The following is a 16,735-nucleotide window of genomic DNA, read 5'->3' as shown; positions in this document are numbered from 1 at the left end:
TTTAATTCTTCCAATGCTTGTTGGCATTCCGGGGTCCACGCAAAATTGTTCTTCTTTTTGAGCAATGAGAAGAACCTGTGACTTCTATCTGAAGACCTCGAGATGAATCGGCCTAGGGCGGTTATGCGCCATGTTAATCTTTGTACGACCTTAACATTGTCCACGACTGTGATGCCTTCGATTGCCTTGATCTTATCGGGGTTGATTTCGATCCCCCGATTTGATACCATAAAGCCGAGGAACTTGCCCGAGCCGACCCCGAATGCACATTTCTCCGGGTTGAGTTTCATGTAGTATTTCCTTAGTATATCGAAGGTCTCCTGCAAATGTGTCAAATGGTCCTCTGCTCGCAGGGACTTAATTAGCATATCATCAATATAAACCTCCATTGATTTACCTATTTGTTCTTCGAACATTCGATTTACTAAGCGTTGATAGGCGGCACCAGCATTATTTAGTCCAAACGGCATTACATTATAACAATAGGTGCCGTACTTAGTGATGAACGAAGTCTTTTCCTGATCCTCCGTGTTCATTTGTATTTGATTGTACCCTGAGTAGGCATCGAGAAAACTAAGGATCTCATGGCCGGCCGTGGCATCGATCATACGATTGATATTTGGCAGAGGAAAAGAGTCTTTAGGACATGCTTTGTTTAAATCTTTATATTCTACACACATTCTAAGTTTATTTCTCTTTTTAGGGACTACGACTATGTTTGCTAACCATTCGGGATATTTTACTTCCCGAATGGATCCTATTTTGAGAAGTTTGGCTATCTCGTCCTTGATGAATGTATGTTTTACCTCGGACTCGGGCCTTCTCTTTTGTTTTACCGGGCGGAACTTCGGTTCCAAGCTCAGTCGATGTGTAGTGATCTCCGGCGGGATCCCTGTCATATCTAGGTGGGACCAAGCAAAACAATCTATATTATTGATAAAAAATTTAATGATTTTTTCCCTGAGCCCAGGGGTTAACCCCATACCCAGGTATACCTTTCGATCGGGTAGATGCTCGATCAGTATGACTTGCTCCAACTCTTTGACTGTCGATTTGGTGGTGTCGGAATCCTCAGGGATTATGAAGGATCGAGGGTGTCACTCCCCAAAACCTAGGAGCGCGACCGGCGCTCAACTGAGTGAACCCGACCGAGCAAGCCTATTAGATTCCTTTTACCCAAACTCATTCATGAATAAAGAGAATATATGTTTTTCTTAATTAAACAATAAAGTAGTCATGTCTTCAATTATCAATTTGTTACCATAAGTTTCACCATTTTTAACGTCTCAAATGGACAAGTAATACAACCACAACATAGCATAGTTTGTCTTTCTCAGCACCAATACACAATCCACACTATGTCTACGGAGCCTTTATAGATAAAGAAGAGTATAATGATAATGCCGGCAACAAGGCCCCGGCTATACCTCAAACAGAATACGCAAAGTACAAAAGATTCATGACCCTGGAATGAAGTGGGGCTCACTAAGTCAGCTGGGAAGAAGGTGCACTGCTATCACTGACCAATATATCCTCCTGTGGAACCACCTGCATCCATTGAAAGATGCAGCGCCCCTGGAAAAAGGGACGTTAGTACTGTCGAATAGCACTAGTATGTATAACTAAACACCCTCTCACTAGAATGACAAATAATACAAATAAGATTATCATAATATCAATGAAAGCCTTAATTAACATCAAACCTCAATTTAGGATCAAGACAGTATTCAAATTAATTTCCATATCTCACATTGGGAGATTTTTAGTATCGATATATCATTATCCACAATACTAGTACCATTATTCACCATACCAATACCATTATTCACAATACCAGTACTACCGCACTCTTAACACGGAGTTCGATCATGACCCGATCGGCTAGGCTATCTGAGTAGAGACATCAACCATAATTTCTCTCAATATCAATACCACCGTCTTTAATACGGAGTTCGATCACGACCCGATCGACTAGGCTATCCATTAGGGACATCGACCACAATCACAATTTCAATTACAATTTCCAGTACAATCATCACCATGTGTGCAGCATGGTATCCGATCACGACCCGACCGGCTAGGCTGTCTTGTTTGAGGCATCAACCTTTTTATATCAATCATCGTATTTCATAATACTTTCACATCTTTTCATTTCATTGGCACTAATGGCCATAATTATAAGATCATTCTTGGCACGTTGGCCATATTCAGTATTTCATGCTCATATTATCAGTTTCAAATATCATCCTCGTCATCAACAACAAACACAATTCAAATCAAAGTGTACATAGAGATATTTCACAAAATTTGGCATAATAGCCTTCATTTGAACTTGACTTAAAGTTGAAACATTATTAATGCATAACCCATATTCTAACATATCCTCAATTGGTAACATAACATGAATAGAGCATTTGGGATGCTTGTTGAATATATATCTTTCAACCTAATCTTACTCGGAATAGCCAATTTCATAATGAATCACTCGGGACTTACATAATTTACATGAATATCGTGGGATTCAATTCTAAGAGAAGAGTTTAGCCAACATACCTCCCTTGAGCTTCCTTACACTCTAAATATTCCGAAATTCTTAGCAACTTCAATCTATTGTATAAATATAACAAATTGAATCAAAATTAGGAAGGTGATCATGGTTCGAGCTCATTTGAGCTTTTTATCAAACACTAAGTGTGCATTAAGGTTCCAAGGTCACTTTTATGGAGAATTCCATCATCCCACAACCCAATATTTACCATTTTTAGCTCAACAATCTTCCTACACCCTTTGATAACAGATGCATGTAAAATAAACAACTCTCATGCCCAAAATTTATCTTGCTAGTTACCCATTTTCAGAAAATTTTGAAATTAGGGTGTAGGGTATAGAATCTTACCTCTAGGATGAAGACCTAGTGAGCTTCCCTTCTTAATCTTCCAAAACTTGAGCAAGAATTGAAGAAAAATTATTGAAGAACACATTCTCACTCTAGGGCACTCTCTCTCACTCTAAAATATCAGATTATGTCTCAAAAATGACCCAAAGAGTGTATTTAACGAAATAGGGTCGGGTTTTAAAAACTAAAAAATGGAGCTCCGGAACAAGGTATGCGATCGCATATGCGATCACATAACCGATATGCGGACCGCATATCGGTCGCATAATTGGTTATAAAATAGCCAAAAGAACTGTCTGTGTATGCGGTCGCATAGCCGACCGCATAGTTGCTTCCAACTGACCCAATTAGCTGCCTCACTCTGCGGCCATTATACGGTCCGCATAGTGGTTCTGCAGTCGCATAATGGACCGCAGAAATGCACTTTTCCGCCAAAAATATTTCTTTACTTTTCGGTGCATTGTTCAACCCAAAAAGTCCGAGTCGCGGCGAGCAAGCTCGCCACAAAGAATTTCTACAATCCTCAAACACGTAAGCCTAGTCCGGCACCATGAAATATTATTTTCTTTGCAAACTTTACCGGGTTTTACATTTAAGTACTTCAAAATTTTCGGGGTGTTATAGAGGGGTCTAGTAGTCATCGTCCTCGTCAGTTCCCTTCTTCTCCGACTGAGTCGAGGCTGGTGACTGTGGTTGCTATTTATCTTCCTATTTTCCTTTGGACTCTCATCCCTTTGTTGACGAAAGCACCGATACCGGTATTACTTCGTCTACCACGAACATCTCTTTGGCAGCATACTATTCCCCATACATCGTTTTTACTCCATCTGGTGTTAGGAACTTCAGCATTTGGTGAAGGGTTGAGGGGACTGCCCTCATGTTGTGAATCCAGGGTCTTCCGAGCAGTGCGTTGTATCTCATATTGCCCTCGATCACATGGACCTTTGTTTCTTGAATAGTTCCGGCTACATTTACTGGTAGGGCGATTTCACCTTTAGTTGTTTCACTCGCCATGTTGAAGCCATTGAGAATCCGAGCTGCGAGTACGATCTGATCTTGTAGGCCGAGCTGTTCTACGAGCCTCGATCGAATAATATTGGCTGAGCTTTCTGGATCAATTAAAACACGTTTAGCCTGAAGTTTATTCATAAGGATAGAGATTACCAAGGCATCATTGTGGGGTTGTGAGATCCCTTCTGCTTCCTCATCATTGAATGATAAAGTGCCTTCTAGCACATAGTCTCGAGTTCGTTTTTCCTTGGTGATTAATACTTTAGTGCGTTTGAACACGAGCCCTTGTGGAATGTCGACCCCATCAACGATCATGTGAATCACGTGCTGTGGTTCTTCCTGCTCGTTTTTCCTGTTTGCATCCCTGTCTCTTAAATGGTTTTTAGCTCGGTCGCTCAAGAATTCTCGAAGGTCACCCTTGTTGGGATGGATCGGTTTGTAAGGGTCTGGGCCATCTATTCTCTTTGATTCTCCCAATGGCTGACACAATACATGATGCGTCAATGCTGAAGTTGTATTCTGATTGTTGTGGTACTTTGTGGGATAAACAAGTTTATCGAAGCCACTTTTGCTCATGAGCCCTCGAGAGCTATGTCCTTGATCATTCCTTCGATCATTTCGGATGGGATTGCATCCTGGCCTGCTGTTTCTACGATCTGTGTTGTATGGTTGATACCGATCTCTGTTCGACCGGGGTTCTCTGTCGATATCCCTCTGAGTTCTGCCGATTGGCCTGTTTGGATAAACGGAACCGGAAGGGGTCCCAATCGATCATCCTCGACCTTGATCTTTGACTGGTACCGATTATGTACATCGGCCCAGGTTACCACTGGATATTCAATTAAATTCTGCTTAAGCTGTCGTGATGCCACCGAACTTCGTTCGTTCAAACCTTGAGTAAAGGCTTGAACAGCCCAATCGTCTGTGACCGGTGGTATTTCCATGCGTTCCATCTGGAACCAAGATACGAATTCCCTTAACATTTTGTTGTCTTTTTGTTTCACCTTGAAGAGGTCCAATTTTCTAGTCGCAACCTTTATTGCTACGGCATGTGCCTTTACGAAGGAGTCTGCAAGCATGGCGAAGGAATTGATGGAATTAGGCGGTAAATTGTAGTACCATATCATTGCTCCTTTCGACAAGGTTTCTCCAAATTTCTTCAGTAGAACAGATTCAATCTCATCGCCTTCCAAGTCATTCCCTTTTATTGCGCATGTATAAGAAGTGACATGCTCATTAGGGTCGATGGTCCCATTTTACTTAAGAAATTTCTGACATTCAAAATTCTTCGGAATGTGTTTCGGAGCCGCACTTGGAAGGAAAGGCTTCTATACGAATTTCTTTGAATCCATACCCCTTTAGAATCGGTGGTGCCCCCGGTATTTGGTCAACCCGAGAGTTGTATGTCTCTACTTTCTTGTCATTTGCCTCGATTTTCTTTTCTCCCTATTCAATCCGTTTAGTGAGCTCCTCGATCATTTTCATAATGGCGGGGTCAGTCCCCGATTCATTGGCGTTCAACCTTTCCGGCACAAGCTCGATCCTGCGGACGATTTTTGGTTTGATCCTACTCAGTATTCGCTGCTGATTTTGTAGTTGTGCTATAGCAGCTTGTTAAGCCTGTAACATTTCGAATATCAATTGGAGGCTAACTCCACCATCTTCTCCACCCTGCGTACCTCGACCACCTGATCGAACTTCCCTGCGTATGCTACCTTCGGGATCAACGCCCAAATTTGCATTTAGGGCAACATATGAACTGACATCGACGAGATTTGCAATTGGTGCTTCCTCGAGGTCATCCCGAGGCACCTCGATCCCTGGGATGGCTATATTGTCATTTTCCCCATGAAATCCGAGGTCGTTATCATCATGTGTAGGCATTGCTTGTGAGTTTGACATGTTTATCCTGAAAATAAAGATTCTTACGAGAATAAGTGTAAAGCAGTGTGTGTTATCAGAATCAGTATTAAGCAATCACTATTATCTTTGGCCCCACGGTGGGCGCCAAACGTAATTTCACTTAATACCAATTGATAAATATGAAGATTAATAACATAAATGAACTATAAAGTAAAATAAACTAGTGTTAGAATGGAACTTAGCCCTCGAATTTGGATACCCTCGAACTGGTTGATGCAAGAACAATTAAAATATAACAAGCTGATGAACAATAGTATAAACGAGAAAGAGAATTATATTGCTTTGATATTTGTGAACAATGTGTCATACAAATGATTAGAAACCTCCTTTTTAAATAGTAGAGGAATTCCACTTATAATATAATTCTAATTACAGAAGGAAATCCCACGATTAGCTAATTAACCGTTTCTAATTTGATCCGTTCCGAGATTTACGCCATGATCCTCGACTAGTCACGGGTATCTCGCCTTTCTGTTATTGTGCTATCTTCGATCTTGCTCGATGTCTGTCTCATTTGACTTCGATCGCTACTAGTCTCGATCTCGACATGTACCTCAATTCTGAACTCGGTACCTTATCCTCGTGATTTAGTCTGTTCCGTTACAAGGTTGTCCTTCGATGCAACCTCCCGATGTCTGTCAAATAGTAAAAGCGTACGGGCCCGATTTTAACCGTATACACCTTTTATGACATTCGCTATTGTTTATAATTCATCTTCCTTAACTCAAGTTCATCTTCCATGTCACGGGATAGTCCCGCACAAACATTTGATTTTGATCTTAATACAAGGAAGTAAAGAGTACATCTATTTTTTTCACTTTAAATATAGGGAGGCAAGAAAGAAGTATTATTTCTTCAAAAGCTAGAGAGGTCAGGTTTCTCACAAGAGTACAAGACATTAGACAGACGAATTAAATAATTTAAATTATATACATAATATTTATCACTATGTTTTATATTTGTAACCTAATCGAAAATATAATACTGGTTTTCAAAAATCTAAACCAAAAAAATAACTGTAAGTCAAAGTCAAAATTATTGGTGGACAATTTTATATTTCACTCTGTGGATGATGAAGTGCTAAATACCTGTCATTAGTGAAAAGCAAAATGTGGGGTTATCTTTTTACTCATATTATTAATTTGCACAAAAGGAAAAGGAAGAGCACATGGCTTGAGGTTTGAGCATGAGGAAAGCACCTTTAGATTTCCTTTAGATTTGTAAAAGCCCCATGACATCATTTGGAAGACATAGCAAATCCCAGACATATATCAACTTGGTCTATAGTTTGTGGATTTGAGAATAAATTCTTTAACACACCAATTTGATTTTAAAAAAATAATCTTTAGAACACCTAAAACGAAACATTAACATAAAGTTTAGCACTCCTTTATTCTATTTATGTAATACACTTCTTTTTAAGTAAACTTAAAAAATAATTCTTTTTTATAAAAAATTATTTAATTTAAGTATTTTTATTTTATCGTTAATGACATAATTTGTTAGAATCTACTTGATATAAAAAAACTTTTATAAGGAGAGAGAAAACAAAAAGATTATGAACTCTCGTCACCACTCGTTTAAAAGAATAATTTTATTACTACTTTGCATATGTTTAATTTAATTTTGAAATTTCATATACAGTCAAGCACATTTACACGAAATGGGACAAAAGGAGTATCAAATTTTAAGTTTAAACCTAAACTTGAAAAGATTCATTTCCAATAGCTATGAATAAGTATAAAGAATAATTTCAGAGATCATAATATTAACCTCCCTTGTGGTGAATGATATTACGTTTACCTCCTTAATTTTGAATTTTGATTTTCTGTAACAAATATTTTTATATTTACTATTAATGAAAAATTCAATATGACTGTTTTACCCCTTTTTTGCAATTAATTAATTTATGAATATTAAAGGAATGTATTCATCCGTTCGTTTAGAAAAACAAATTCCAATAGAACCCTGTTCTTTTTCATAAACTGGAGATTTCCAAACCAGAAGCAGTTTTGAAAATAATTCAAGGAAAAATGTAATGGAAGGGGAAACTTAGCAATTTAATTGTCCATTAACAACTCCTTTCACACCAGTAAATCCAATTCCAACAAATAACAGCAATACAATTGAGATCAATGTGGAGATTTGGACAAAGGAATATTAGTCTGTTTTATCATTTCCATTTTCTTGTTGATTTTCAATTAGTAGATGAACCGAAAGCTTTTAGTTATTGATTCTTTACTTTAATTGTTTTCTTTGTCGACGATGAAGATGATTCATCATCTTTTCTACGCGTTCCCACAAAGATGTGGGTACTTTCCGTTAGGTTTCTTGGAGGGGCGTGAATAAAAAATGAAAATGGACGTGAATGGAGAATGGTGCCTTTTGAGTTGCACCTCTTTATCTCACCCTTTCGTTGTTTATTAATTTTAGAGGCTTAGCCTCATTTCAAACATGGAAAAATTTCGAAAGTCTCCCATTTTCTTTGCATTATTTTTCCAAAACAAAATTTAAATGTCATGTATGATTTGCTCCGCCATATTGCGTTCGCTGAAACACTAGAGTTTGAGGTACCACTACACCAGTGTGGATAATCCGTTCTATCTTGGGAGAAAATAATCTTAAACCTCGGGTACTAGGAGAGGATTAAGTTCCTTAAGAATACACTGTAAATTCAGTGGGTTCGGATTTAATTTTGTTCTTCCTATACATTTCTATTTCTCTTTTACTTTATAAACTTTTCTGGTTTCGAACACATAATACCAACAAGCTTAAGAAACTTAACAATTTTTCATTTGTGTTCGAATTTTATTGGAATTAATACTAACACCGATTTGCAGAAGCACGGATGGCGGTTCCTTTTATGATACACGAAAATTGTGAAGGAAAGGTCTCAATTTTCGTGGGTGGCACTAGAGGAAGGGGATGAACCTTCGTGCAGTTCAACCAGTGAGAAAAAGTCCTGTGAGCAAACAAGTCATAGAGGGACTAATAAGGTTCCCCTACACTTTGTAATTAGAATATCAGTTTATACTTTCTTTCTTAACCAAAGTAAGTGTTTGCGGTGCAAAATATCAACGAATGCTCTCTGTCCATGCTTTTTGGGATCAATACTTAAAGCCTAAAGGACGATGGATTTATGTGAAGGAAATCAAGGAGTTTCTGTCAAATATTTTTTCAAAGATCAATCATGCTAAGACTCATATGAGTTTACACGGAAGACGGAATCTCAAAGCGATGAATTAGGAAGAAAGTGACCAAAATCGGGTTTTTATTACTTTCTCTATTCATTTATGTTCATGTGTCTGTGTATATGGAAAGTGTTGAGGAAAGTGATTGGGATTTGAATTGGCCGTCGCCGACTCGCCATTTGCAAATAGTTTCATGAAGTCACACCACCATATCTCGTCTTTCATATAGTGATATTGTTTCCTATCATGAGATAGACCCACATATTGTCCTGTGGACTGAATCAGCTGTACCATGTACTGTTTGAGTTCAAAATGCCCAGTGATATCAGGCTTCACAATAGCCTGAGTCATATTCGCAAGATTGGGCCTTGCGGCTTCGATTACCGGACGCTCTTCATTGCCTGCCATATCTATTGGCTGTGGTTGGATTGCGATGTCCAAATCTCTTTCTATTCTCGTTCTAGCTTCGTGTTCCCTTCTCACTCTATGTAATGTTCGTTCGATTTCTGGATCAAGAGGAATGAGGTTGTTTGCACTTCTACTCCTCTGCATTCGAGAGTAAACCCTGCGTTGACACAAACCAGGCAAACTGAAAATTAAAACTTGAAAACAAATATCTAATAAAAGCTTAACTTAGTCACGTAGCTAATTTCTAAGTCCCCGGCAACGGCGCCAAAAACTTGTTGCGACCAAACACACTCACGCAAGTATACGCGGTCGTCAAGTAATAAAGTGACTAAAAGTCGGATGTCGAACCCACGAGGACTTATGATTAACTATTAACTAAATTAGACTATCCTAATTATCTAAACAAGAATTAAACCTAAAAATATTTTATTCTAAACTAATTAAATAAAAAAATATAAATAATAAACTTTGAACAGAGAAAGAGCAGATTTTTATGATATCAATGTAATGAAAACGTTCTAGGGTTATGGGCTATCTAACAATCCTATTGTATTCTTCAATTGAATTGACCGACTAATTTATCTAGCTTATTGGTTGACACGGTTAATGCTCATAAGAATCTGTCGAGTTCTTACTCGCCTATTCAAGCTAACCTAACGCCTATATGTCTATGGAGTTAGAATCAACAAGAACGCATTTATAATTCCTGTAAATCAACCAAGCAAGGCAATTAGGTATATGTCTATCCTAACTACGAATCCGTTCCCCGATGCCCGAGTTCAAGAACTTGCCCTACTCAATCCTATATGCAATATAGAATTCCCACTTTCGAGTTCAATTCTAGATTCGTAGATAGTATTCAATTGGTGATCAAGCAATTAAATAATTAAGCGCAAGATTGAATAAATAAACTAATATGATAAATCAAGAAGTCAAAATCAATATCCGAATAACAATAGTCATGAAAGAACCACAACCCTAGAACGTGAAGTTTAGCTCCATATAGACATGGTAGCCAAACAACAAATCATACAAAGAAACATAAAAATTACTAAGTTTGGTAGGAGAAAGATGAAACTTGATGAATTCCGGCCTCCACAGCTTTGTCGTGGCTTTTTCCCCCTTCCCAATATGTTAGATAACCTAAAAGAGGCGTTTTTGGCTTATATATTGCGTACCAAAGTCGTGGGCCAAAGTTCTCCTATTTCTAATCCAAATCAGCTTCAGGGATTGATGCTAAGGTGGATGCGACGCATCCACCTCGTCCTCCATTTCAATTTTGCCTGCGAAGGTGGATGCGACGCATCCACCTTGTCCTCTATTTCTCAGCTTTGCATGCGAGGGTGGATGCGATGCATCCACCCCTAGTTCCTCCATCTCAGCTTTGCCCAGGTGCGGATGCTATGGCGGATGCTATGGGCTGACTTCACTGCTAAGGGTGCGCGAACTGATCTTTTTCTAGATTGGATGCGACGCATCCAATCTCTCTTCCTCTACCTAGAGCACCGTTTCTTCATATTTTTGCACTCCACACACCCTAATTCACCACACACAACTCAATTAGTTATAAAACCAATAATTAAACCATGTTGGGCATTTTAAAGATCAAATAGCATCAAAAAGCGGTTAAAACATGGGTAAAGTAACATCAACACATATCGAAATATGCCAAACATCACTACCCCACACTTAAACCTTTGTTCGTCCTCGAACAAACCATCACTATAGTAAACAAAATAAAATTAAGCTCTTATCATTCAAAGCACACTACATCTATGACCATGGTTATTTGCTACAATTAGGCTCTAGACTATGCATCACCACACTTCCCTTTTCTTATGCCCTTCTTTAAACATATTCGAATAAAGACAACATGCTCACAACAATCCTAACCTCAAAAACCGACTCAATGTCACAATGCACTCACGGCTTGAACAACCAACATCATAGAGAAGTCTAATAACGTTACCTATCCCTCGTGAAACCATGTGCCCTCACAACAAGAACAAGAGAGCGAGTTCAATCCACACATTCGAATCTCATGATCAAATATATTTTAATGACTCACATATATCAAAGAAAATCGCTCACTCTCACAAAGAAGTCACATGCATGAAATTAGTACCATAGGCTTGCCCTTAATGTAAATCTCTACTAATGTAAGCTCGCTCGATCTAAAATCAATTAGGACTTTTTTATGGTTGTAATGTGGGCTAAGGGAAAGGTAGGATATATTTTAGGAATAGTGACTCAACCTCCTAAGCACTTTAACACATCATCAAATAACTTAAGCGTAAATTCTTCAACACCACTTCAATTTCACAAATAATATCACCCCAACAATATTTTCTCTTTCTTTAAGCACTACTTTAATTCATACCCACTAGCAAGAACAAGACAACAATTTATTCATCTATATTTTTCTTTCTTTTTTTCCAGATTTTTCTCTTCTTTTTTTTCTTTCAAGTTCCGCTAGTGGTGTATTATTTTACAAAATAAGTGCACCCTTCTTTCTTTCATTGGTTCCACTCAAAAGTCACCCCACACTTAGTCCCTTCTTACTTCTTTTAGCGCTCATCTAACAATTAAAGTGCTTTAAGAGGTAAAAGGATCAAAACAATGTCAATTAAGAATAAAAAGGGTATAGGCTTGTAATGTGGGTACCAAATAAAAGGTCTACAGGCTCAAAAGGGTTAACTAGGGATAGATTTTATTTGTGATAAGCAATAAGCTCAAAAAGATCAAAGAAAGCCTAAAATCATTTTTCAAACCGAGCATCACCTAAAATTTCGCTTCAACTCACATACCGGGCAAGTTCTAGACACAAGTACAATACATGGACAACACAAAAAACCTCACCACACATGGCACATGACTCACTAAGGACGATCACATTCCGACTCTCAAACAATGCAAGTATTCACGGAGCCACGAGATATTAAGTATTAAACACAAGGTGAACATAAGTCATGTAAACGAGACATAGGCGCCACAAAACATGCTATCCAATTTAACAAGGCATCATCAATAAATTCAAATCATACAGAAGATACTACACATGCGAAAGTATAAATATGTTACTATCAAACAAGTCAAGGGCGCCTAGGTTCATCATTCTTGCTCCTTTTATTCCCTAAATTCCTAATCTACTCGAAAAGAAAAAAACTACTCGGTTCAAACTACATCCCATGGAAAAGAACCGAGGCACAAAGAAAAATCACAGGGGATTATTACTACCTAAAGAAAGCTAAAAGACATATTTTGAATTTTTGTTTAGACTTTAATCCCTCAAGAAAACTGTCTAGGAGATCAATCGTCGGGAAAAGTCCAATTTTTCTACTTTTTCGTTTTTTTTTTCACAAAAGCTACTACACTTAAGAATGAGTACTACAACTAAGCTAAAATAGCACAGAAACTCATCCAAACGATCTCCTCACCCCACACTTAAAATTTTACAATGTCCTCAATGCACATTATAAATAATAAGAGGGTAAACGAGACTCCCTGGTAGGCCAAAGGCCGAAGCAATAGCGGCTCACGAGGTACTCAGACTTCCCCCAGACATCGTCCTTTGTGTGGGCACCCCACACTTAGTCCTCACCATCTAGCTCGCTTTTGCACTCTTCTAATGGCTTTGCTTCCTATGCTCATAATCCTACAAAACAAAAATAAATACTACAAAATAATAAAAATAAAATAAAATAAAATATAAACAAAAATAAAAGAAAGCAGTAAAGCTGGGTTGCCTCCCCACAAGCGCCTGATTTAACGTAGCGGCACGACGTGAATCACTTTTTGCCTCCACCTCGAACTTATGAATTGAGCCCCTAACATGGCATCCAGTTTGTGGCTATGCTCCAGTGGTGGGGCTACAAAGATAACCAGGCCAAGTAATAAATTTTTCACTCTACACTTCTCGGCCTTTAGATGAGGAATGTATTTTTTGCTTTTTGGCATGACAAATTCAAAAATATAGGCATCATGTTCCTCTTCCATTGACTCCTCCAAAGGCTTAGATGACTCGATTTCCATGTCATCATCCAAATACAATGTCGAAAAATGTTTAGAATGAGGACCAACACGCCCCAACTTTAGAATTGTATTACTATTTATATCCTCATATGTGCACACATTAGAGTCTTCAAATATAACATTATCTGCTACCTCGCATGGCTCTAGTGTACTTTTATCAACATGGGCATCATCAACAGAAATATGCTCGAATGATTGGCTCTCCACTTTTAGCTCCTCAATTTGGCGTATAAGCTTCTTTTCATCTTCTGACAACTCATTACTATTTTGTTGGGCGATAGACGCAACAACCTTTGTATTTAATTTATCTTGCAAGTCGTGAATAGTAGTGACAAATTTATAGATCCCTTGTCCCAGTTTAGATCTTCCCTCTATAAAGTGTCTCATCCCATCAGTAAGTTCCTCATGTTGAGCTTCATATATTTCTAACTTTTCAGCCTGTTCTGCCAGCCAAGTTTGGCTCAAAATCTCCTCTTTTTCAAAAATTTTCTCTTGCTGGTACTCGCTCTCTTCATTCAATTCTTCCATATTGGCCTTCATTCTTGTGATTGCTGCCCTCATTCTTTTCATATCTTTTTTGAGTTCATCCTGTTGCTCTGCTACTTGCCTCAGAATATCCCTAATATATGCATCAGGCTCCATATCCTGCACTTCATTGCCCCTATCAAACTCAGAAATATCATTAGAAAGATCATAATAAGGGCTCAGAGAAGGATGAACAAAATTAGGACAACCATCCCAATGGCCATCTTGACCACCACACATATTACAAATATTCCACTCAAAGGATTGAGATTGTGCGCACAACTCGCTCCTGGGAACATTCTGACAATTTTTCCACCAGTGGGGTCCTCCACAATATGGACAAGGATCATCAAAATAAGAATAACCATCATTCGAACAATTTTTATTCCAAGATGCCATGCTAAAATAAATAAAAAATACTAACTAAAATAAAATAATAAAAAAAAACATGAATAGATAAAAAAAATGTCTAATCTAGAAAAATAGCAAATTTCTAAGTCCCCGGCAACGGCGCCAAAAACTTGTTACGACCAAACACACTCACGCAAGTATACGCGGTCGTCAAGTAATAAAGTGACTGAAAGTCGGATGTCGAACCCACGAGGACTTATGATTAACTATTAACTAAATTAGACTATCCTAATTATCTAAACAAGAATTAAACCTAAAAATATTTTATTCTAAACTAATTAAATAAAAAAATATAAATAATAAACTTTGAATAGAGAAAGAGCAGATTTTTATGATATCAATGTAATGAAAACGTTTTAGGGTTATGGGCTATCTAACAATCATATTGTATTCTTCAATTGAATTGACCGACTAATTTATCTAGCTTATTGGTTGACACGGTTAATGCTCATAAGAATCTGTCGAGTTCTTACTCGCCTATTCAAGCTAACCTAACGCCTATATGTCTATGGAGTTAGAATCAACAAGAACGCATTTATAATTCCTGTAAATCAACCAAGCAAGACAATTAGGTATATGTCTATCCTAACTACGAATCCGTTCCCCGATGCCCGAGTTCAAGAACTTGCCCTACTCAATCCTATATGCAATATAGAATTCCCACTTTCGAGTTCAATTCTAGATTCGTAGATAGTATTCAATTGGTGATCAAGCAATTAAATAATTAAGCGCAAGATTGAATAAATAAACTAATATGATAAATCAAGAAGTCAAAATCAATATCCGAATAACAATAGTCATGAAAGAACCACAACCCTAGAACGTGAAGTTTAGCTCCATATAGACATGGTAGCCAAACAACAAATCATACAAAGAAACATAAAAATTACTAAGTTTGGTAGGAGAAAGATGAAACTTGATGAATTCCGGCCTCCACAGCTTTTTCGTGGCTTTTTCCCTCTTCCCAATATGTTAGATGACCTAAAAGAGGCGTTTTTGGCTTATATATTGCGTACCAAAGTCGTGGGCCAAAGTTCTCCTATTTCTAATCCAAATCAGCTTCAGGGATTGATGCTAAGGTGGATGCGACGCATCCACCTCGTCCTCCATTTCAATTTTGCCTGCGAAGGTGGATGCGACGCATCCACCTTGTCCTCTATTTCTCAGCTTTGCATGCGAGGGTGGATGCGACGCATCCACCCCTAGTTCCTCCATCTCAGCTTTGCCCAGGTGCGGATGCTATGGCGGATGCTATGGGCTGACTTCACTGCTAAGGGTGCGCGAACTGATCTTTTTCTAGATTGGATGCGACGCATCCAATCTCTCTTCCTCTACCTAGAGCACCTTTTCTTCATATTTTTGCACTCCACACACCCTAATTCACCACACACAACTCAATTAGTTATAAAACCAATAATTAAACCATGTTGGGCATTTTAAAGATCAAATAGCATCAAAAAGCGGTTAAAACATGGGTAAAGTAACATCAACACATATCGAAATATGCCAAACATCAATTAAAAACTTCACCATTTATTAAATTTGATTGTGTCAGATTGGTTTGAAGATTAAAAATTTCACCATTTATTCTGGCTCTGTCGTGATACAGACAAGAGTTCACGTGGTTGGCTCTACAAAGTAATAGGGGCGGTGAATGTGAATCTCCTTTTGAAGAAATATGTTTAGAATACAGTATAATTCATCAAACGACAGCCCCTTAGTCACTGCAATCTAAAGGAATTGCAGAAAGAAAGAATAGAACATTATAGGAGATGATGAATGCCTTGTTGATAAGTTCTGATTTACCCTAGAACTTGTGGTGGAAAAGCTATTCTTACAGCTAACGAATACTCATTCGCGTTCTCCATAGCAAGACACAATCCATTCCATATGAAAAATGGAAAGGAAGAAAATCCAATTTGAAATATTTCTATGTGTGTGTGGGGGGGGGGGGAGGGGGGGATATTTGGGTAAAGTGCAAGTTCTTAAACCCAAAAGGATAAAAATCAGATTGAAAACCGTTGATTCCATTTTCATAAGATATGCAACAAATAGTAAGGCATATCGTTTTCTGATTCATAAATTAGAAAATCCCGATATTTATATTAATACGGTAATCGAATTAGATAATGCCGAATATTTATCCGTATAAAAAGAAATGTGAGTTCTCTAGTGAAATATCTAAGCGAACTCGGGAAGAAGCAAAGGAAAATACGTTGAATTAGGAAAATTCAAGACGTATTAAACGTCAAAGGATAACTACTTCCTTTGAACCGGATTTTCTGACATTCTTGTTGAAAAATGAGCCTCAAACATTTAAAGAAATATTGTCTTCCTC

Source organism: Nicotiana tomentosiformis, chromosome 1 (assembly GCF_000390325.3).
Source record: "Nicotiana tomentosiformis chromosome 1, ASM39032v3, whole genome shotgun sequence".
NCBI classification, from domain to species: Eukaryota; Viridiplantae; Streptophyta; class Magnoliopsida; order Solanales; family Solanaceae; genus Nicotiana; species Nicotiana tomentosiformis.
The sequence above is the reverse complement of the archived record's forward strand: the minus strand, read 5'-3'. Positions refer to the sequence as shown.